Raw genomic sequence first — 23,779 nt, forward strand, 5'->3', positions numbered from 1 at the left:
TTGGTTCTCTATCTCCTTTGCAGATCATTTCTTCATTAACTCATTTTTGGCTGCTTTTCCTTATGCCCTACCTGTGCTTCTCAGGATCCTAGCCCCCAATAACTTTTATTATCCTACACATTCTCCCTGAGAAATGTCATCCTTACACACAGCTTCAACCACCACATGTATGCTGAAGACTTCTAAAATCCATTTGCCTAATAACATTCCTCTCCTAATGGCTCCAAATAAGTTAGACTCATAAGCAGTGAAAACACAGCAGCTCTAAAACTGGGATCATACCATGCCTGCTCTGTTTCCTACCCACTATTTCCCATCCTTGATAAATATTGTCACTATATCCCTAGTTGCTCAAGTCAGAGTTCTATCGAACAGTCACTCAGACTTGCTATCCTACGTTTCACTCAACATTCAACCAGTCATCTCATCTTACCTCTTAAAATCTTTCCATTTATCTCTGCCCCAGTGCTTCCACCTAATGCCTCTACCTTCCCACCCATAGGAAGTTTATCTAGTATGGGAAAGGACATGGGCTTCAAATCCCAGCTCTCTCATTTTTTGGTTATATGACTTTTCTAAGCCTCAGTATCCATTCTCTCTAAATAAAAATGCAGTGGAGAAAGTGGATGCTGCATGGACGAGCTCCCAAGACCAAGCTGAAATTACAACTAAAATACAGGAAAAAACTTCCTGAATAATCAATGGATAGAACCTGGATAACCAAGGACTGTAAGTGGAGACTGGTAGGAGAGGTAGAGGCGCAAAAGGGCTGGCCAGGCTCCTACAGACAGCAACGACTGATGAATGGAGTGGATGCAGAGACATGGAAACAAGAAACACAGTGCAGAACCTCAGAGGGACGGGTGGGTGAGAGATAATCAACCAAGGACCTTGTATGCATATATGCAAGGTCCATGGACACAGACAATGGGGCGGTGAGGGCCAGGGATGGGGGATAGCTAGAGAGGGTCAATGGAGGAAAAGAGGGGACATATATAATACTTTCAAGAGTAAATAATTATTAAAATTTAAAAAAATAAATAAATAAATCAAGAAGAAAAACAATAACTTTTCCCTATCATCCTAGAAATCTTAGGACCCCCTACTCAAGGTTCCCATGATACCCTCTATAAGGATATTGATACCTGACTGTCCCCACTGTGCTGGGAGCTCCCTAAGGATAGAGATGTGCCTCCTAGCTCTATATACCCAATAAAATGCGGTGCCTGGCCCAGAAGGCCCAAAAGATGTTTGTGGAATGAATTGTGTCGTGATAGGTGGGCCTCCAGCTTTTCCTATCTCCAATATTAGAACCATCACTGCTCCCTTGTCAACTGCATCCCTGAGCCCAGGGCATGGATGGCCACCCCATAGCCCACATTTGACCACCTTGAAAGACTTAACTGATCACCTGCTGGCTGTTTTACATAAAACTCCATTTACCAGCCACAAGCATATATGCATTAAATAGGATACATTTTCCTCTTTTTCTTTTTTAAAATTCATTAATCAAACCATGATAAGACCACTATAAGTTGATAAGAATCATATAAAATTTCTCTTCACTTCAAGATAGGGAATTGGGGAGTAAATAGTAATCATTACATTTTGTTTTCCTTTAAAAATCATAATAATACCTTATTTTTACATTTCAGACCTGACAATGATTTGAATCAAGTTTGAAAAAGAAGTGATTTTTTTTTTTCTGTTATAGGTCCTTGAAGTATACTTTGGTTTCATGTTGGGGGAGGAAGAGGGGAAGTATGAGCTATCAGGCCTCCTCAAGTCTCAAACTACAAATATAAATTCTGAGGCCTGTGCAGCACTCACAAAGCAGGTGATTCAGGTCTCTAATATCATGAATAGGTAGGAGTATGCCAGCTATAGGTAAAAACCACAATTATATATTTTATCTCCAGAATCCACAACTCTGCCAGGGCTTATATTCCATGAGTTTGGCTACTGAATTAGTTTAGACCTTTAAAAAAATGTATTTGTTAAATTGAGGTTGTTTTTATGTTTATAATTTCAGAGCAATTAACATTTGACATCTTGTAGAAAACAGCAAAGGCATTTTACATAGAGGACACACTCGCATTTTCAGCCTCCGTAAAGAGCTGGGACAAGACTTCATGTCTGTCTGCTCTGTCTTTCTTCCCATGATCACTAGGACATAGTAAATGACATTATCAGTGACATGGTAAATATTCTTAAGAGTGGGCAAGCCTATATCAATGCTCACATTAAGCTGGCAATTAGAGGCAGTGGGAGGGACAGCTGGGCCATAACTGGAAAGAACTGAAGTGAAACTAAATTGTTTACATTCCTTATCCTAAGAGAGCTAACATGTATAATACTTAACTTTGGAACATGAGGAAGGTTTTTCAAATCTTTTTATAAATGTGGATTTCTTTTTTCCTAGGCAAGGTATTTGTTTATTACCTCTCATTGTTTTGATACTTCTAAACGTTGTGCTTTCTCCTTTGTCTTTTTAGAATTAAAAAGATGGGATATCATTTATCAAATTATATGTGACAACCAACAATATAACTGATTTACGACATAACATCCAGGTTCTGTAACCATATTGAAAACTTATGTGAAGCATCTCCCTTTACAACTTTGTTTAAAAAAAATTTTTTTTTTTTATTGATTTCAGAAAGAAAGGGAGAGAGAGAAACATCAGTGATGAGAGACAATCATTGATCGCCTGCCTCCTGCATGCTCCCTACTAAGGATTGAGCCTACAACCTGATCATGTGCCCTTGACCAGAATCAAACCTGGGAACCTTCAGCCAGATTAACACTATCACTGAGGCAAACCAGCTAGGGCTCTTAAGCACAGGTTTTATTCCTTATGCTTCCCTCTGTCTCATAATGTATAACACAAAGTCCTATACATAGCAGTAACCAATAATTATTATTAATGATGGTGATCAGAATTAGCCTAATACTTTTTAAAATTTTAGTAAAATTTTTTTTATTCCAAAATCATCTAAACTCACTGTATAAATATTTTGAATATGTAAGTAAATACAAAGAAAATATAAAACATATAAGTCACTTCCCTAGAAAAATCAGTTAACATTTAGAGATGGTCCTTATCTCTAACTTTTAAACATTAAAAATGAAGTATCATACTATACTTATATTTTATAACCATTTACAATGCTTCTTGCTATCTTCCCTAGTGAGATCATTATGACAAAGTATAAAGAAGAGCTATTGATACTCTCTAGTACTTATGTAAGTACTCAATAAAAATGAATGAATGAATGAACAAATAAATTTATAAATAATTATGTTTGTGGAAAGTTGAATGGATTAAGAAATTGCTTTTGGCAAAAAAATGATAACAGTAATCACTAGGGTCTTTGTGTGTGTGTGTGTGTGTGTGTGTGTGTGTTTGTATTTTTGTGTGTGTGTGTTTTTATAACTCATTGCTGAGCTTCACAGTAACCTGAAGAGATAAGTTTTGTCAACTATGTTGATTTCAGCAGTCCCTAACGGAATGAAAAACTTGCCCAAGCTATAAAGCCAAAATTCAAACCCAGATCTGACTGAATCAAAAAAATCTATAGCAGTCTGGCTCACATAGCTCAGTGGCTGAGTATTGACTTATAAACCAGGAAGTCACAAGTTAAATTCCCAGTCAGAGTACATGCCAGGATTGCAGGCTCAATCCTCAGTAGGGGACGTGCAGGAGGCAGTTGATCAATAATTCTCTCTCATCCTTGTTTCTATCTTGCTCTCCCTTACTCTCTAAAATCAATTAAAAACTATATTTAAAAACAAAAACCAAAACTGATAGCAGTCCCTTTGTTAGCCAGCCTGTTCATGGAAGCTTTGAAGCCAGCATGACTCCTCTCCTCCAGCTGTGAACATCCTAGACGCCATCTTCTCCCAGTGGAATGAGTATGTATACGTTAGACACGCCTTGGTATACATTTTCTGCACTTATATATAAAATCGCCATCCAGTCACCTCAAAAAGAAAAAGCCACATAAAACCTATAGCTCTTTCCACCACAACGCACTGCTTTTCGAATATTGTTAATATACTGAAGCAAAGCTTTGTTGAAAGGACTTCCCTACCACCCACAATAAAGGGACTCATCGGAAGACAAGCGGCCTTTCAGAGCTGGCACTGCGCGCCCAAGCCCTGACCCCCCTGGTGAGGTGGTGCAGCTGTTCCCAGCCATTCGCATCGCGGCTTTTTCGTGCTGGTACTGTCAGGGCTGAAATCCCAGACATTCCCTCTGAGGAAAAGAAGAGTGGGATTGCTTTTTCTCTTAGAGAAAGCCTTTTACATTAATCCAGTTAATCCCATGGCTGAATTGCCATTGAAATCTGAAGCACAACGTCTTTTACCAGAAATGCCCTAACTTTGAAAAAAAAAATTTAAATTAGCCAGTAAGATCTTTTTATTGCCCCTTCCTTAACTTTCAAAAAGAAGAGTGTGTAAGTATGTGTGGGGTTGGAAGGGCAGGGAGGAAGGTGGGGAGCAGAAGGATTCTTTCAGCAAAATGAGGATTATTTTACCTCTGAGAGAAATGACAACATGTTCCATAAAAACAAAGAAAAATGTGAAACTTTGATTACTTAATATTAGCTAAAAATAATTTTTAAGCTGGATTTTTGGATACACGCCATTATACATTTGTCAAAATCTATAGAATGCACAACACCAAGAGTGAACCCTAGCTTAAACTATGGACCGTAGGTGATGGTACCTTCATATAGGTTTATGGATTATAACAATTTACCACTCTGGTTGGGATGTTGATGGAGAGGGAGGCTGTGCATGTTTGGGAGCAGCAAGAGTATGTGAACTCTGTACTTTCTGCTTAATTTTGCTATGAACCTAAAATTGCTCAAAAAACAGTCTATTGAAAAAAGGCAGATTGGCATGACACACACAAAAAAATGTACTCTCTAGGTTTGACAAAAAAGTTAAAGATGTTTTTCTCATTCCAGTGGAATAAACATAAATATAAATGTATATATAAATATACTTAATATACTTAATATACTAAGTATACACAAACACACATATTCATTCCAGTGTAATAGACAGCACTCAGATAGACAGTTATGGTGGAAAGAGCTATAGGTTTTATGTGGCTTTTTCTTTTTGAGGTGTCTGAATGGCTATTTTATATACATATATCCCATTGGCCTTGTAGCCTACATATTTATATGAGAAGTGATCCCATAGCCAGAGATTTCTGCATTAGGTCCCCCTCTGTCCTGAGAGACATCACAACCTCCCATTACTGGGCTCAGCCCAGAATCAGCATCACCTAGCACAGTGTTCGGCAAACTCATTAGTCAACAGAGCCAAATATCAACAGTACAACAACTGAAATTTCTTTTAAGAGCCACATTTTTTAAACTTAAACTTCTTCTAACACCACTTCTTCAAAATAGACTCGCCCAGGCCGAAAACCGACTTCTGCGCATGGGTCACGAAGTTTCAATGAGCCCCATTCAAGGGGTCAAAGAGCCGCATGTGGCTCGCGAGCTGCAGTCTGCAGACCACTGGTGTAGGGAAATCAAGTTAAGCCATGTAGCCTGATGTGAAGACCCAAACAGAATATTTTCTACAGCTGAAGGAGTAAGGAAGAAATAAAGAGAGAGGATCATAGATGTCAGGCTGAACGACAGGGATAAAACATGGTCCCATCACTTCAGTACTTTTTAAAAAATGGGGGAAATTCAATTATTTGTTTTACCCTTTGGCAAAACAACCTCTTCAAAATAGCCTATGAAAGTGGTCACCCTAAGACATGGGCCCCAGAAGGAAAGTATAAGGAAGAATTCAACTTAGAAAGTCACAATGGCCACTATTGTCACCTGCACTCCGAAGATTCAGAGCCTATTGATATAAACCTCCATGGCTCACTGACCTCCCGAGATGCTGTGACTTTCCAGTGGACTTGAGTTGTTAGGGTTCTCGTCAAATTAATGTAATTTTTGTTTTAGTAATGAGAGCAAACACACTCACCGAACCAGGCACTGTTCTCTAAGCTTCGCAGACAGCAACTTGTTCGTTATTCCTAACCATCTTAGAGGGGACTATTAGTGGTCGGCCTTTCAACAACACAGGTTTAACTGCGCAGGTCCATTTCTATAGCAGCTTTTTTTTTCCCTTCCAATAAATACAGTCAGTGCTTTCTAGTCACAGGTTTTGTATCCGCAGATTCAACAAACTGCTGATTGAAAACTGTATTTTCTCATTCCCAACCTTCTCAAATGGACAGATGCAAAGGGCTGACTGAAATTAGGCTTTGAGGGAGTCAAAAATTATACATGGATTTACAACTGCATGGGGTTGACACCCCTAACCCCCGAGTTGTTCAAAGGTCAACTCAGCTATATTACTCGAAACCAAAGCACAAAGGAATAATAACGTCCCAAGATACACAGCTGATAAGTGTTGACACTGATTTTCAAAGCCAGGCAGTTTGGCTCCGGAGCCCAAGTTCTTATCCATTGAGTTTTGCAGCCCTAATTTTGCCCTGTCTGACATGTGCTGTCTCTATTCCGTACCTCATAGACCCTATCTTAAATAAAATACTCACTTGATTTACAAGGAAGAAGGAGGAAAAAGAGGAGGAGGAAGAAGAAATATTACACAAAGCACTTATTTGTGTAGCACACTTTATTAAGGTTTGAGAAATGGATGGAGCACTTCTGCCTTACAGCAATTAAAACAACTTAAAATTGACTTATAAACACTAATGAACCTAAAAGGCCTTCCTTTTTCCTGTCCTCTCCTTCCAGACCAAGCCTCTCAAAGGAACCCAGGGCATCTTTTTTCACCCTATTGCTCTATTTAATTTAGTTCATAAAGAAAGGAAAACAACAACAATTTTGTCCACTAAAAATAATTCTAGCCCTTGCCACCAAGATAATCATTTTCACTTACCCCTGTTGCCCTAGCATTCAGGAACCAGAGAAAGTCAAAAGCCAATTTAAGTAAACACCCTCCAAAGGGCTACAGAACTAGAATTCATTAACAATATTCTCTAACACATACCTGGCTTCCATGTGAAAAGGACTGTGGTTCACATCCTTTTTAGGTCACGCACACATGTCAAGGAACATACCGGCAGCGGCAGCAGTGGCAGCAGCCTTGAACTTAAACAGCATATGAACCTGAGTAGAAACGAAAAGGAGTTTCGCTGGGCTGCCTCTTAGAGCACCTGTCAGTGCAGGCACATGGCCTCTGGCTAAGGCAGTGGTCGGCAAACTGCGGCTCGCGAGCCGCATGTGGCTCTTTGGCCCCTTGAGTGTGGCTCTTCCATAAAATACCACGTGCAGGTGCACATGTACAGTGCGATTGAGACTTCACGGCCCATGTGCAGAAGTGGGTTTTCAGCTCTCAAAAGAAATTTCAATCGTTGTACTGTTGATATTTGGCTCTGTTGACTAATGAGTTTGCCGACCACTGGGCTAAGGTATTAAGTTCAGTGGGAGCAACTCGAGGACCCCAGTCATATCATAGGCACGTGACCTTGCAATTACACAGAGCCCTACCCTCAGAAGAGCCCCATGTTCTGCCATTTCTCTCTTGAAATTCTTAATGATTTCCAAATAAGGAGCCTTGTATTTTCATTTTGCACTGAGATCTGCATGTGATAGAGCCAGGGCTGCCCCCCACCTAAATGAACAGGAAAGTGAGCTAAAACTGTTGGAAGATGTTAAGCCAAGCAGCACCTCAGATTGATCACACGCCAATTAGAATTTGACTTTGAATGACATTAGGGGTCTTGGAACCACGCTCCTGCAGCTACTGCAAGCCCATCTGAAAACAGTCACCAATCCTAAAGGAGACAAATAGAAAAACGGGGAGCTTTCTAATTGTGGTTTGTTCTTTTAACAATTTGACATTGCCACAATATCCAAATACATGAGCATTTTTCTAGTCATTCATTTTCATTGGAATTTATAAAAATGTAAGTCCATGACATATGGGAAGAGGAAGAAATAATCCGATTCTATTTTGAAAAGCACTGCCCAAAAGTCAGAATTAATTTTTTAACCAACACTAAGAAATAGGTCAAGAATAGCAAGAAAACGTTGATCACAAATGAAATGTCAGAGTGAGATGCTGCCCTTTAGAGCTTGGGGCTCTGGGACATGAGGCATCTTAAAGAGACTAACAAAATAAACAGAACACCTAAAACACTTCAGAAACTCTCTCTTGCCTAATAGCTTCATAGAAAACATTTTATTTTTTGGAAAGTCTTTTCAATGTTATTGAATGAGAAGCATATTCTTTGGACTCAAATGTAGGGCAACAGTAGTTTTATAGTTCCTACCATTTCCAAGTCCAGAATGAATGGTTAGCAAGTGGCTGGCTCTAGGCTGGACCTGGCCTTTCACACCTCAGGAGGGTCCAACCACACTCTGGCATTATGTACTGCCTGGTGTGCCAATCCTGATTAAAGATGGCACATGAGAACAGGCTACCACAATTTATTTTCTCTGGGACTCCATAATTTTATAGACTGTACTTGCTTCCTCTCTGAGTGGAAGATGCCTCTTAGCCTACATTTCACGTAGAGGGAGATCTAGATGTCAAATTCCAATGCTTAGCCCGGTTGCCTTTACTTCCACTCCTGAGCTTTCTGAGTCACATTCTTGTCTGCCTAACAGATAAGAAGAGGCAGAGTAGCGGCTAAGGCTCATCGAATTGTTGTGACTGGACTGAGCTTTGGCAGGATGCCATCTGCTTACACCAAGGGCTTCCCTCTGACACAGACCCACAGAACTCATTCTTGTGTCTGCTAAGAGGTAGTTTATTGGGCTTGTTGTTCATAATGCTACACACCCTCAGGAGAAATTCCTGTTTGTCCTTATTACAAGCAATAGTTAAGCATTTTCCTGTCCAATTAGTCTCTTTTTATGTCATGGACGCTGTAAGTTGTATAAGTGATCAAACAGCTTTTTCTTTCTTCTTGGCTGCTAGGATGCCAATTAGTACCAGACTCACGGTCCTTTTGTACCAACTGAGCTGGCTTCTGTGAACTGTGTTTTTATGTTTGGTTTGTTCTTAGCTCCATGCTATATCCCTTGCTTTCTCTGTTCTCAACTATTTATACTTTATTATACCTTGTTGTAAAATACCTCAGTTGTTACTAGAAGAAAATGTCAGGTAAAGAGAAAATGAGGAAAGAAGATATGGGACACAGATCAGGGGAGAAGAGAAAAAAAAAGGAAGAGAGAAGGAAGGAAGGAAGGAAGGAAGGAAGGAAGGAAGGAAGGAAGGAAGGAAGGAAGGAAGGAAAGAAATAAGGAAAGGAGGGAGGAAATGAAAAATAAAAAAAATATATAAGGCAAGAAAGAGAAGGGGCCATATTGTTTATAAACTGAAATGAGAGTCTCACCAAATTCAAATAGTAAAAGGTCATAGAAAGGGAAGTAGCATATACATTACCATAGATGTGAATTACATAGAAGCAAACATTTGAGGTTTGCTCACCAACTGCATTGTTGACTTTCTATTGCTACTTAATTGTGTTCACATTTCAATGTAACAAGATACGGGGCTCTCCATGAAGACAGACATGGAGGCTGCCTCTCCTTAGAGACCCTGAGGATGAGAGGCCGGGGAGAAACCTGTAACAGAGTGTGAGGAGAGGAGGCGGCAGTTGGGTGACCTGCATTTCCAGAGCGTTTTTTTAGGAACAAGTGGAAGTGCCAGTAAGCAGCCAGGCTCTAGCCATCTTCAAAGGGTCCCAATGGAGAAGACCACCCACCGGTGGAGGAAATCCCAGGGGTGTGCCTTTGTATCAGGAGAGGAGTGGGGTTAAGAGAGGTAAATCCAGAGGAAGCCTCACCTGTGTAAGGGAACTGCAGCATGGACATCCCCAGAGGGGCCTCCCCAGTGAACCCACCAGTGCACCTGGCAAGCATTGGGCACCTGCCACAAAGAGGCTAAGAGCCAGATGTGTGTGTGTTGGGGGTTGGGGAGAGGGGGGGCAGAGAGGCTTTGCTCCTTTTATTCTAATGCCTCGGAGAGCAGAGCCATGTCTGGATCCAGCCTTAGAGAGAAGGAGTACCTTTGAATTGAGTGCCAGCTTAATCTACTTTTTTATTTTAATTCAACATTTTTATAGCTGAGAAAAGAAAAGATTTATCTTTTTAAAAAATATATATTTTATTGATTTTTCACAGAGAGGAAGGGAGAGAGATAGAGAGTTAGAAATATCGATGAGAGAGAAACATCAACCAGCTGCCTCCTTCACACCCCCTACCGGGGATGTGCCTGCAACCAATGTACATGCCCTTGACCGGAATCAAACCCTGGACCTTTCAGTCCGCAGACCGATGCTCTACCACTGAGCCAAACCAGCTTCGGTGAAAAGATTTATCTAATACCTAAAAATACTAATACCTATAAAAGTAAACCAAAAATTGGCCAGTACAGTAAACCAATTTTTGCAGATCGTTCCTGGGAAGGGAAATCTAAAAGATCATGGGGGGAAAAGTTCTTCCTGATTTTATACCCTCTCAGGACCAGCTCATTGAATAAATCATTTGAATAACTAAGTATTCTTATTCAAAGTGAAAGACAAAAAGTAGAAATGTCACACACACAAAATAACAACCCTGGGGTACCTAATACTATATAAAGTACCTACATTCTCTTCAGAACAGTTACAAGATATGTTAATTAAGAATTAAGTTGGTGGGGGTGGGTTTGGGGGAGGTGGAAGAGGGTATATGGGGAATAAACGGTGATGGAAAAATATTTTTAAAAAGGAATAAAGTATAGATAGAAAAAAATGTTAATTGATGTTATCTCACACCTTCATTTTTTTCTCTCAGGTAAATGATTGACCCTCCCTCTTCCTCCTCCTTTCCCAGATTCTCCCATTTTTACTTTTTAAAATTAATTTAATTAGAATAAAAGAAAAAGGAGACAAACAATAAAGACAAGGCAGTTTGTAAGTTTCAGGAAATTAGTACAATTTCCAAATTCATCAGGTCAAGTCATTCTAATAGCTGGGTCGTGGAGACATTCTCATGTAACAGTGAATCCATTCCGTTTTGTATGTGGCACCACATCCTGAGCCCAGCATGCAGGACACACTCCCGGAGAACAGAAGGTTTATGTGCCATATTTGCACAGTGACTTTACTCAGATTACATCATTTTTCAACAATGCAGATTCATGAAGTCAGCCCTCTTCGAACTCCTTTTTTGCCATGGCCTCAGATTCTAGCTGCAATCAGCAGTGCCAAATGTTTTACCATTTGAATATAAAGCTCCCCAGTAAGAATTCCTAAATCAGTTGCAAATTACATTCATAACTGTACACTAAATTGAGCCTTCAAATTTTTTCTCTCTATAAAATTGTGTTTTCAAAATGAGTGTAGTTTCTTTTCTTTCCTAACGTCTACATTGAAAATGTGTGCATACCGGCTATTTGTTTAGCTCAGTTGAAACAGGTGGCTGGAGCCAGAAAAACGTGGGCCTACGTCTCCAGCCCATTGAAACAAGTTTCCTCTATGGAAGTGGCTGCCCTTCTGTGAGCATTTAAACTGTGACTTTCTCCCATTTAACAATACAATTAATCAGTGACTGCTTTTAGATACATGCATATAAAATCAAGAATACACAATTAAATTAGACAAAAATTGGCCAGTACAGTAAACCAATTTTTGCAGACTGCATTAATCCTAACTGGTGAATTGCTACTAGGTTCACTTTTGTAACAAAACATTTCTTGGGGAAACCAAACTTTTCTTTAAACACTGAAACTATGAATTTTTGTCTGCAACAATTCTTACTGTGGTGTTCTAGTAGCAATTAGGAAGGATCCACACTTATTAATTAAGTGCATCTGTAAGGGAATACTGTCCCTCCTTCTCCCATTTGTTTAACTATTAATTTATTTACTCATGCTAGTATAAACATATGAATCATTTTTTAAAGCTCTCAGGTGATTCTAATTTGTACTCATTATTGAAATCTCCTGCTAGGTAATCTTGAACCTGACCCATAATGCACTTCCTCAGTCTATCTGAAGACATAATGGTCTTTGTCCTTTCAATATACATGTTGTTGATATAAACTATTTTCATACTTCTATAAACTTCTCAATTCCAGGGTATCTCTTCTCTACCACAGATAAACTTGGCCACACTTAAAACATCATAATGCAGAATTATTATATTTCTAAATTTTGTGGGTCTAATCCTAAACTATGAAAGAACTTTAATTTGAAGTTAAAAACTCTCTTCTCTCACTAAGAAAACTCCGGACTATGATGTCTTCTACCATACATTCAAGGAAGAAATACTATACATTCTATACAAACTCTAACAGAAAGACTGAAAAGGAAGGACTATTTTACAACTTATTCTATTTATCTAGCATTACCCTGATACCAAAATAAGACAAGAACGTTATAAAAAATAACCTTAGAACTACAATATATAATTTTATTAACCAATGTCAGCCCAATAAATTCAATAAAAAATAAAATTATGGGCCAATATTAGTCGTAACTACAAATGCAAAAAGTTTATAAATGTTAGCAAATTGAATTCAACAATGTGTAAATTTTAGCAAATTGAATTTTAGCAAAATAATAGGTCAATAATATGTCAAAAGAATGATGCAACATAGCCAAATAGGCTTTATCTCAAAAATGCAAGGTTGACTTAAGATTTAAAAATCAATCAGTGTAATTTATCATATTACAGGAAAACCAATAATCATTTCAACAGGTGCAGAAAAGTCATTTGACAAAAATCAGCATCTATCCCTAATAAAAAAGTCTCAGCAAGCTAGGAATAGAAAGGAACTTCCTCAACCTGATAAGAGCATTTATAAAACAAACAAACAAACAAACAAAATATACAGTTAATATAATACTTAAATGGTAAAAGACAAAAGCTTTCCCCTAAGATTAGAAACAATACAAGGATGTGTACTCTCCTAACTGCTGTTCAACATTGTACTGGAGATTCTTGCAAGTATAATAAGATATGAAAAATTAGGCAAAAGAAGTCAATATTGGGATAAAAGAAATAAAGCTGTCTTTATTCAAAGATAACATGATTTCTACACAGAAAATTCTATAGAATCAAACAAAAACCTCTTAGACCTCCACCTCCCCCTGCTCCTGAGAGGCGATCAGGATCGGCAGCCACTTCTCACGCCTGCTGCTGGCAATGGCCCTGCTTGTATCCACTGCCAGCACCAGCCCCAGCCCCACTTGCACCTGCCACTGGCGCCAGAACCGCAGCTCACACACGCTGCTGGCACCAGCCCCAATTGCTCTGCACCATCAGCGGGTGCGAGTGGGACCAGTGCCATCAGTGCATGGAGAGGCAGTGGCGGGAGCAGGGTTGTTGGCAGAGCGGGGTCGGGGGCCGAAGCAGGAGGGACCAGGTTGGGGCACAGAGGATGGGCCAAGACCTGCCCCTGTGCCCATAGCAGCCTTGTGGCCCACAGTTCTTTTCAAGGTCCATGAATTTGTGTACTGAGCCCCTAGTAAATATACATATACTCATAGAGTTCAGTGCAAGTACTAACAAGTAACTCAGAAATGAAGCTTTCTGAAATGTCCTGATGATCATGGAAAGGTAAAGGGTACAGGAGAAGTTTTTTAAAAAGGAAAATTTAGAATTCTGTGCAATGGAACTTCCTTTTAAAAAGAAGTTAGCAAATTGAATCATAACTCTTAAAGTCATTCTCTGTTAACAAAAGCTTCTTAACTTCCTCTGACTTGGTGCCTTTACATTTTTTCCATGGAATAGCATTTAATGTTTGATTTTTTAATATGCTTGTCTTATTTATTTTTTTCCTTCAAAAAGATATCGGAAATTCTTTTCCTTTTTCTTATCAGCCATGCAAATAGTTGTACAGTTTTATGCTTTGGTTTATTGGTTTATTAATTTTAAGGATTTAGGGCCTTTAAAACTCCTTTTTCCATAAGAATGTTTACATTCCTTTCCACCAACTACTGTTTATTGAAGGATGTGAGGAAATTAGTTCACTGTATTCAGTCTTCAGCTGTTTTCTTCCAGCAACTCTGAGAAAACCCAGCAGAATTCTTTTGGGAATAAGAAAGGAGACAGAAATTGTTGATTTCAGTCATCTGCTCCTCCCTAGCTAACTAACATTTGTCCTGGAGGAATCCTGAAGTACTGAAGTACTTTGTAGATAATGATAAGTCTGTAGGATCCTACCAAACACTTGGCGATCTTGTTATTTTACAAAGGCAAGAGCCCAAGAGAGAAGCAAGAACACTTCCAGATCATGTTTAACCTTCAGCCAATGTGCAAAAAACTAAAGGTGCTGAAATAACAAAGTTTTGTATAAGAAAAATCTCCAACTTTATTTATGTATTTATTAGAAAAGATAAAAATGCAGCTTCATTTTTTAAGTCCTTATCAAAGATGCTCTTTAACTATAGAAGATAAAGGACTCTTTTTTTTTTTTTTTTTTCAGAGAAAATGAAATAACAGAGCTCAGGTCTACATTATTTTACACAGAAATAAATGAGGTCACATTACAGATTGATTAGCACATAGGTCAAAAGATCGTAAGTGTGCTGAATAAGATGAAAACCTTATTTTTTATTTTGTTTATGTTATTTCTATTCAGAATTTTTATTTAAGTGTTTTATAAGTAGTGATTTAATAGTGAGCCATAAACAGGTAATGATTATAACCCCAATGAATGCTGGTTCTACAGTACATTGTGACATTAGTAAAAATAGAGAGTATAACTTCCAGGTCCTGACTGTTGTGCGTGGAGCAGCATGGATGAATTAGAAATATACTGAAGTTTCTGAAGAGAATCTGGTGACTAGAGGAAAGAATAAAAAAGGCTTTACCACATGTGATCTTCAGTACATTTTCATAGATTTGAAATCATGATCTCAAAATGAAAATGAAAAAAAAATTTTACACACACACACACACACACACAAAAAAAAAGGTATGTATCATTACTGACAAGCATGAGTACAACTCAAATACAAAGAATTGCAAAGGAGATTTGTGTAGCAGGCACAGTCATGACCACGATTTCACATAGAGAGAATGCCCCTATAAATTTATTATCCACACAGGACACTATTGAGAGTAAAAGGGCACAGTTAATAACCACCGTAGAGCAATGGGCAGAAGCCAGGACTATCCTGGAGCAACCAGGATATATATATTCCTTATAGAGAGCAGAGGGTAATGAGGTGAAAAGGAAAAGGGAATGGGAAGAACAGAAGTTCTTGAGAAATTGCTTCAATTTGATGTGAGAGGTTACTGAAAACTACTGCAAAAGACATCCCATAAGATGAAGAAAATATTTGTTGTGTAAATGCAGTTTATCAGACAAAGATACAGTAAAGGCAGGGAAATTGGCACACTTAAGGCTCTGTTACTATAGAATAAAAAGATGCCAAGAAGAGACTTAAGAAACATCTGAGGGAAAGAAATACAGGATAAATGGTGTACTGAATGCAGGCCAGTCAGGTAAGACAATACAATGTAGGGGTGGGAAAAGAGCTTCAAAAAAGAAATCTAGAGAAATATCAATGCAGATAAAGATGCTCAGGAAGTACATATGAAAAATATAGGCAGGTACTTGTATACATGCATATAAGTACAACCAATGGACACAAAACTCTGGAGAGGGAGGGTATGTATGGGGGGGGCAATGTTAAAATATGTACACAGATAATTTAATAATAAAAAAAAGAAAAATATAGGCAGGTAGAGAGACTACAAGATAGGGAGGTAGAGGCATCCAGGAGAATGTAAATGAAAGGGGAGATTAGAGGTCTGAGGACAACTAAAAGAGCACAGTAACTTTGAAATCAAGAGCATCCAAAAAGAGAAGGTGGTCAGTGGTGATAGAATAGTGTCAAGGCTGAGAAGGAGAAAAGATAGTAGATTCGGTTTGAGAGACATTGAAAAGAGGTTTCATTGAGAAATCAAGGCAAGGGATCAATCAATTTTTTGTAGATGTGGTTAAGAAAAATGAGAGATCTTTCAGTGCTTTGAGAAATACCTACCATCCTTTGCACATGATGTAAGGAATTGATTGAAAATAGCATTTGAAATAGGAATTTTATAAAATTTTTAAGAAAATTGCTTGATGGCTACTCTTTTGTTGCATTTATTCAGTGTTGCATTCAACATGTAAAACCTTTTTACATTTCACCTATTTTGACACTCTCTCGTCCTTGGTAACTTAGAGTTCTCTTTGCTTTAGTGATTTATAACTTTACACTCAATTTTGGCTCCAAACTCCTATTAGTCAAGCTTCAGTTCAATTAAATTGCATTCAAGCTAACTAAAATATTTTAAACCATTACTCCTTTATGAATAGATCCATTTTTCACTGTGACATAGTTTGAGGAAGTATTGGGAAGAATTGGAAAAAGTTTCTCTTAAGGAGATTGCAATGATGAAAAAAATGAAAATATCCTTTGGACAAGTTCTTACAATGACCTAGGAAATTTAGAACTTGGTCCTTCAGTCACCTGTGAAATTTTCATGGGAAAGAACTCTTTTCCTAAGTTGCTTGAGAACTGAAGCTGTGTAAACTTATTTTCTAATTAATTCTAACACTTTTTAAACTTGGGCCTGACTGAAATTTTTGTCTTCCGTGTTCTCTGATGAACCATGTATAATATGACAGGATTTACTGACTGTCTTTTTGTCCTTAAATATAAATGGGATTATGTTCTCATTAATTGCATTCTAAAGGAATTGACCATGAACTAAATAATCCTATGAAATAAAACAAACAAATAAAAATACAATAGTATGGTGATTGACTGAAGAAAGGGGGAAGGAGGCAGGTAGAAGAGGGCAAAGAGAGGTATGGGTAAATGGTGGCAGGAAGAAACTTAACCCTGGATTGTAAATACACAAGGCAGTAGGCAGATGATGTGTTACAGAGTTGTACACTTGAAACTAGTATGCTTTTATTAACTAATGTCACCCCAATAAATTCCAATTAAAAAAGATATAAAGACTAATAACCCTTCTTTTGGCTTAGTTCTCACTTTTTAAAAAATAAATTAGTCCTTTCTGACCTGGCTTGGAGTTGTGTATCCCTGGGACCTGGAAGTCAACTTTGGACCAGGAAGTCAATCTTGGAATGCAGTCCATTCTCATGGAAAGATTAACAACCTTGTTGCCCCAACAATAGAGTCCCACCTGAGCCTCCTACTTCCCCATGCCTGTAATCCCTACTGCCCCATACCTATAATCCATATTTCCTGTGTACTCTTTGTCTTACCCTATATAAGCAGCTGGCTTATGGGGGGCTGCAGAGCAGATTTTTTTGTGGATGACCTGCTGCTCTCCATACTGCCAGCACTCTTGGAATAAACACTCATAGATTATTCAAACAATAAAAAAATAAATTTGTCTTGCTCTAGCTGGGTTTGCTCAATGGGTAGAGCATTGGCCAGCAGACCTAAGGGTCACAGGTCTGATCACTGGCTCAGGGGTCAGGGCACATGCAGGAGGCAATCAATTGATGTGCCTCACATGGATGTTTCTCTCTTCCCACCCCTTCTCTCTCCTTTTTACTTTAAAAAAAAAATCATTGGAAAAATATATTCAGGTGAGGATTAAAAAGTAATAATAATAATAATAATAATAATAATAATTTTTTTCTGATTCAGGGTCACTACTTGCCCTGAACTTTTGTATAAATTAGAGAAAAAAAATCACCTCAATACTTAACTTTCAACCTGTTGGAACAATCTATAATAATCTATAATAATAAAAGCATAATATATAAATGGACCAAATGGCCGACAGCAGAATGACCATCCGGATGATCACATTATGACATGCACCAGTGCCAGGCCAGCTAAGGCACGTGCGATTCGATTGGTTGGGGGACAGAGGGATGCCCAGGCCACCAGCAGCAGGGCAATCGATTGGGGGCTCCGTGATCACCCAAAGAGGGATGTCCAGGCCACCCTCTATGGGGCAGTCAATCAGGGGGCTCTGCAGAACCGGGGAACCAGGGATATGTGGTGGCAGTTACAGGCAGTGCCAGGCCAAGGTGGGTGAGGGCAAGGCCACAAAGGCGGGGCTGAAAAGCCAGCAGCCAGGGGAAGGAAGGCCTACCTACCCTTGCACAAATTTCATGCATCGGGTCTCTAGTATCATAATAAATGTCAATATCTATAACACCTTTGATGTGATGGACCCCCTAAAATTGTGTAGTGTAAAGCCATAGACACCTGCCCAGGGAGTTGTCCCCGGTGCCTTTTCCCCTCTGCTCCAAAATACGGAGTCATCCAAGTTAAGTAAGACATGGACCTGAGACCCAAAAGATTGAGTCAATTCCCCCATAAAACTTTGTAACACGTGGTGGTAACACCAAAGAGAGAGACCTAACTTCCTGCCATCTATAACCAGGATAACCGGAATCCCTCTCAGGAATTCTCCAGAGCTGCCAACCCCGCTCAGCGGTCATGCCCCAGCATGCCCTCTGGAGGATGACATCAATGTTACCTCTGCCGAGGGTGGCACCTTAGTTGGGGCAGCAGCCTTGTTCCCGTAAGGAATTTCACTCTCTGACATCGTATTCCCAACAATGGGCTGTACTTACGCACAAAAAGAGGGCGGTGATACCCACCTGCCTCTCTCACACCTCGAGAATTGCAAGAGATAATCCATATGGATATTTTGTCAACTCAAAGGGTTGTGACCAGATAAGATGCTACAAAACCTTGAAATATAAAGATATTTAATACAAGGCCAAAAAAGTAATATTACTTATAATTAATAAGAAGGAGGGTTTGGATTGGGCTTACTCTGGGGCTTCTAAGAAAACTGAGTGCCGGCATTGCCTTCTCTCTGTTCCTACGATTGCAGCAAGAATACATAATCTCCCAAAATAGCCTGGCTGCTGGCTAACCAGGTGACTGTGCATCCAATCCAAATGCATACCAGCTTCATGCAGGTACTCTCTAATAAGATATTATAATTTCATGCAGCACCTTTCATCTAAGGATTTCTACATTTACTTTAGTCAATAATTAAGTCTTGCAGCATCAAATTTTAGAGAAGTTGCAGAATTTTATGGCTAAAGATCAATGACTACATGCTAGTGAAATATTGAAAGGTATATGTGATTGTTTTAATAACTTCTTTTTTTTTTTCTTCTTTTTAAAGTCAACTTCCATGAACTGGGTTGTGAACTAAGAACCTTGAAATGGTGAACAAACTATTAAAGATCTGGGTTCAAGGTCCAGGCCCGTGGCCAAGGCAAGCACTTTACCTTCCTGGGCTTTAGATTGTGCACATGTAAAAAACCTGAAGCCACTGACACTAATGGTTGGAGCATCTATTGGAAGTTAGATATGAACTGATTCTGACTAAAAGCAAGATTAAGTAGGAGACACCTGCACTGCAATTCAAATGCATAGTGTTCCCACAAGCCTTTCATCTTCTGTCTCTGGTCTTTGCCACCAAATCCCTCAACCTATTGATCTACAGTAATGAGACAGTGATTGATTGGTTCTCGCAAATGAAGACATAATCAGATCATTGTTTTGAATATCACACACTTCACGTAGAGTTCTCAGATAATCTGTCAACCTGATGTGATTACTAACATACCTGACCCTCTTGAGTGATTACATTCAGGTAGTACTTATTTTCCCAACCCCCAAGGCGCCTTCTGGCTTTATTAGATGCTCCTGATACTGAAACACCCCACAGGCACAAGCAAACTGTCATAAGACATCTTAAAGCCTCCTACCTGCTGAGTCTTCACAAATGTCCCTCATGCTTGGCTTCCCTTTGAAGCTCGCAGACAAAATTGCTCAACTAGGTTTTTTTATGTTTCTCCCCGGATCCTTATGCCAAATAGATTCCCAAAGCCTCCCATTGGATTTGTACTGAAGAGGTGGAGCAATGAAGAAGAAAAAGTCTGATATGCTTTACAAATATACCTCTTTGTTCCAGAGACATGGTGCTGCTGTTATTAAAATATTACTTGGACAAAATTATTTCTATCCTAACCCCTAAGCAAAAGAGCACTGTTCTTCAGACACTCAGTTCTGTTCAACTATTAGGATACTTAGAAACCGGGAGAAGTGATCAGTGCTGTCCTGAGGGCCTCCTTTTATAAAATAACAATTATAATCCAAGAAAGTTTTAAAGCAGTGCTTTGAGTTTTGTTTTGTTTTAACGTTTGGTGCTGGCTTATGCCGGAGGACTCATTTCATGCTTGGGGGCTGACACTTAATACCTGTGGTCCCTTCATTACAGCTCTCTTCCTACTTCTTCCTTCCATATTTTTTCTCACTCCATTACTACTTCCTGAAATACGTTTCCTTGTTTAACCTGGATTCTTTCCATTTTTCAAGGCCAAATACAATTGGCTCCTAATAGTATTTATCTGGATTCTTATGGTAGCAAACTAGACTACTGGTCCTTAAGAGCTAGGACTTTGTTTATTATTTTATAATGCCAATATACTGGGATAATGGTATTTCCTTTTTTTAAATATATATTTGTATTGATTTCAGAGAGGAAGAGAGAGATAGAAGCATCTATGAAAGAGAGAATCATTGATTGGCTGCCTTTTGCACATCCCCTATTGGGGATCGAGCTCATAACCCGGGCATGTGCTCTGTACTGGAATCAAACCTGGAACCCTTCAGTCCACAGGCCGATGCTGAGTCTATCCACTGAGTTAAACCAGTTAGGCCGTATTTGCTTTTTGATGTTTCTCTCTCTGTCTCTTTCCCTCCCTTCCACTCTCTCTAAAATTCAATGGAAAAATATTCTTGGGGAGGATTAACAGATTTGTTCAATTTATATTGATGACAAATCACAATGATGCATAATTTTTAATAAAATAATGTAATTATTGTTAGAAATAAGTGGTAATAGCTTTTTAAACCAAATATATATTTTAGAGATACCCTAAAACTGAAAGCTGGATTTAATACTTCATTCATTAAGAGTGTAAATACTCTATGAAAGAAACTTTTAACAAAGGAATAAATAAAAAATAACTAGAAATTACAATTTTTTATTTGCTTTTTTTTTTCTTTTGGAAATAAGTATTTGTTTCCTAAATGGTACTCATAATAATAGAGTTCAAAGGTTAAAATGTACATTAAAATCTCTGACTTTGGAAATTATCTTTAGAAAAAGAATAAAATTGCTTGCTTTAAAGATCAAGTGTATTTTAAATAACTCATTTCATAAAGACAAAAGACTCTTTAATATTTTAGTTTGTTAAAACTTACCCTCATTAAATTACTCATAGCAGTGAAAAAGAATAGCCAGACGCTAAAATGCTTTAGTTTACAGTAACCCCAGGCACTGATGTTGTGTGCAGGATTCACAGTGAGCTCAGACAGGGCCAGATTTGGCCTCTCCTCTTTGACCAGAGCTCTGAAACTATAATAGATGTGCTTGCACAGGGGTCTGTGGGAGGTGGGGTGACTCACCCAAGGATGCTCTTATTCATACAAATACATTACAGCATGGCTCTGAGACTCAGACTGAATTGCCCTTGGGCAAATCAGAAGAGTAGGAGCTCTGTCTGTATTTGGGGACTAAGAAAATAAATCTAAAGAACAGTTGGAACCAGATAAGGCCAAGGAGGGAAGTCCAATATATATACATTTTAAAAAGTTATATATAACCATTTATTTTTACTTTAAGGGAAACCAAAATGAATTTGCCTTAGCAGAAAAAAATGGTTGACAATTGTTCTGATAAGAAAAGAAGGTATCGTTGGTCATTCTAGTCTTTGACCCTATAGTTTCCTGGCATTCTTTCTCTCTGCATTTTATCAGACTTACATGGTAAGACATAATGGAGGGAATGGACTTGCGTGTTGCATATGCACACACGTCCATTCGCTCTATTGTGCACATGCACATGTACATGTAAGAAGAAAGAGAAAGAAAGCAACAGAAAAGGAGAGAGTAAAATAAGTTTTGAACATCCCCAATTTAAAATGCCTTTCCATTAATCCTTTCAGGGCTGAAACCCACTCACCCTTCCACCCCCACCATTTTTGAATGCTTATAGAAAGCATAGGAGTATGCTACCAAGTTTGACTACAGTATCAATCAGATATTAAAAGTAATTGGGAAAAAGTTATTTGTATCCTTGAGGCTTATATACTGGTGTAACAATATTCAATGTCAGTTTTAAACTTGAAATAGACATGAAAACTCTAACAGTTAAGGGAAAATGAGCTTAAAACAAAGAACACTTGCTTTTGTAGTACCTATGACCAATGCCTTGCACCTCATAGTTATTAGCTCAGCTCTAGTGTCACAGATCATTAGGTAGCAAATGCCATGTGTACTAGAAGGAGAACTCTGAGTGGTGATGTAGAGTAGCCTGTGGCTATTAAGAAAATAAGTGGAAACTGGAACATGTTATTGGCTATTCTTAGTTGATGTAAGCTTAGAAGACTAGAAATATTCTGCCACCAACACAAGAGAAAAACAAAACACATAATCATACAAGTTTTTTTTAATATTCCCCAACTAAGCCTATCCACTTCATGGCTTGTCATGGGTATACAAATAAGAGCCAAAAGAAAACTTAATTTGGTGGAATGTTAACTCTTAAAAATCAAATTCGTGGGTGACTGGATGCAACACAGATGATAAAGAAAAATTTCACGAAGGTCACAAATTAAATCATGTCACTTGATTATTGAGTTTCCTTAAGTTCTCACTGGCCAGGAGAAGTCCTATGTGAGATGACTCAGTTCCTGCCCGAAGCTGACCGGAGCAAAGCTGGACTACTCAGCCGTTAAATGCCTTGCCATTTCTTTCTTGTTGTTGATGGAGTTGGGGGAATTTGGCTGTGGGGAGTACTTCCCTAGTCATTTTACCTGTAGCTGCACTTCAACTTTTAGTCAACGACATGCAGCAAATCCGACCTGTTCTGAATTCCAATTCTGAAGGGCTGAGGAAAAAGAGAAGTGCTAAGTAAGAGGGGGGTTTTTTTGTTTGTTTTTTTGTTATATATATATTTATTGACTTTTTTTTACAGAGAGAAAGAGAGAGGGATAGAGTTAGAAACATCGATGAGAGAGAGTCATCGATCAGCTGCCTCTTGCACACCCCCTACTGGGGATGTGCCCGCAACCACGGTACATGCCCTTGCCCGGAATCGAACCCGGGACCTTTCAGTCCGCAGGCCGACACTCTATCCACTGAGCCAAACCGGTCCCGGCTAAGTAAAAGGTTTTTAAAATGCAACTAAACAGTCTCCCTAGAATATCTGCTTGGGCTCCAATGAGAGGCCTGAGCTTCTCTCACAGCAGCAGGGCATGTGGTCTTAGGGACAGTCCCTGAGTGTTCAGTTTCAGCTCCGGAAGCCATTAACAATGGGAGCCCGTTTCGCTGAGAACAAATGATTTGCAAAGGAGCTATCACATTCTCCACTGTGGATAAGAATCAACGTCAAAAACAAAGATATGCTTTTCTTTCAACTTTCTCATTATCACGAGTCAAAAGAATTAGAGTCCCTGCCTGTCAGGCAAAACACTGAATGCCACAAAGCTCACACATTTGTGTCCTAAATCCTCTAGTCCACATATCCCCTCAAATTATTTTCCTCCCACTCTATCCTCCATGCCAATCAAACGTACTCCAAATGTGCTTTTTGAATCTTTATTAAAATGTTCTGTGTCAATGGCTGATAATCACATGGAGTTATTCCTCCTAGATTTTGCCAGAATCAAAGCCTTACACCAAGAGTTAACAGTCCACTGGTGCAGCATCAACACCC

This window comes from Pipistrellus hanaki, assembly GCF_964339955.1.
Source record: "Pipistrellus hanaki genome assembly, chromosome: 7".
NCBI lineage: Eukaryota > Metazoa > Chordata > Mammalia > Chiroptera > Vespertilionidae > Pipistrellus > Pipistrellus hanaki.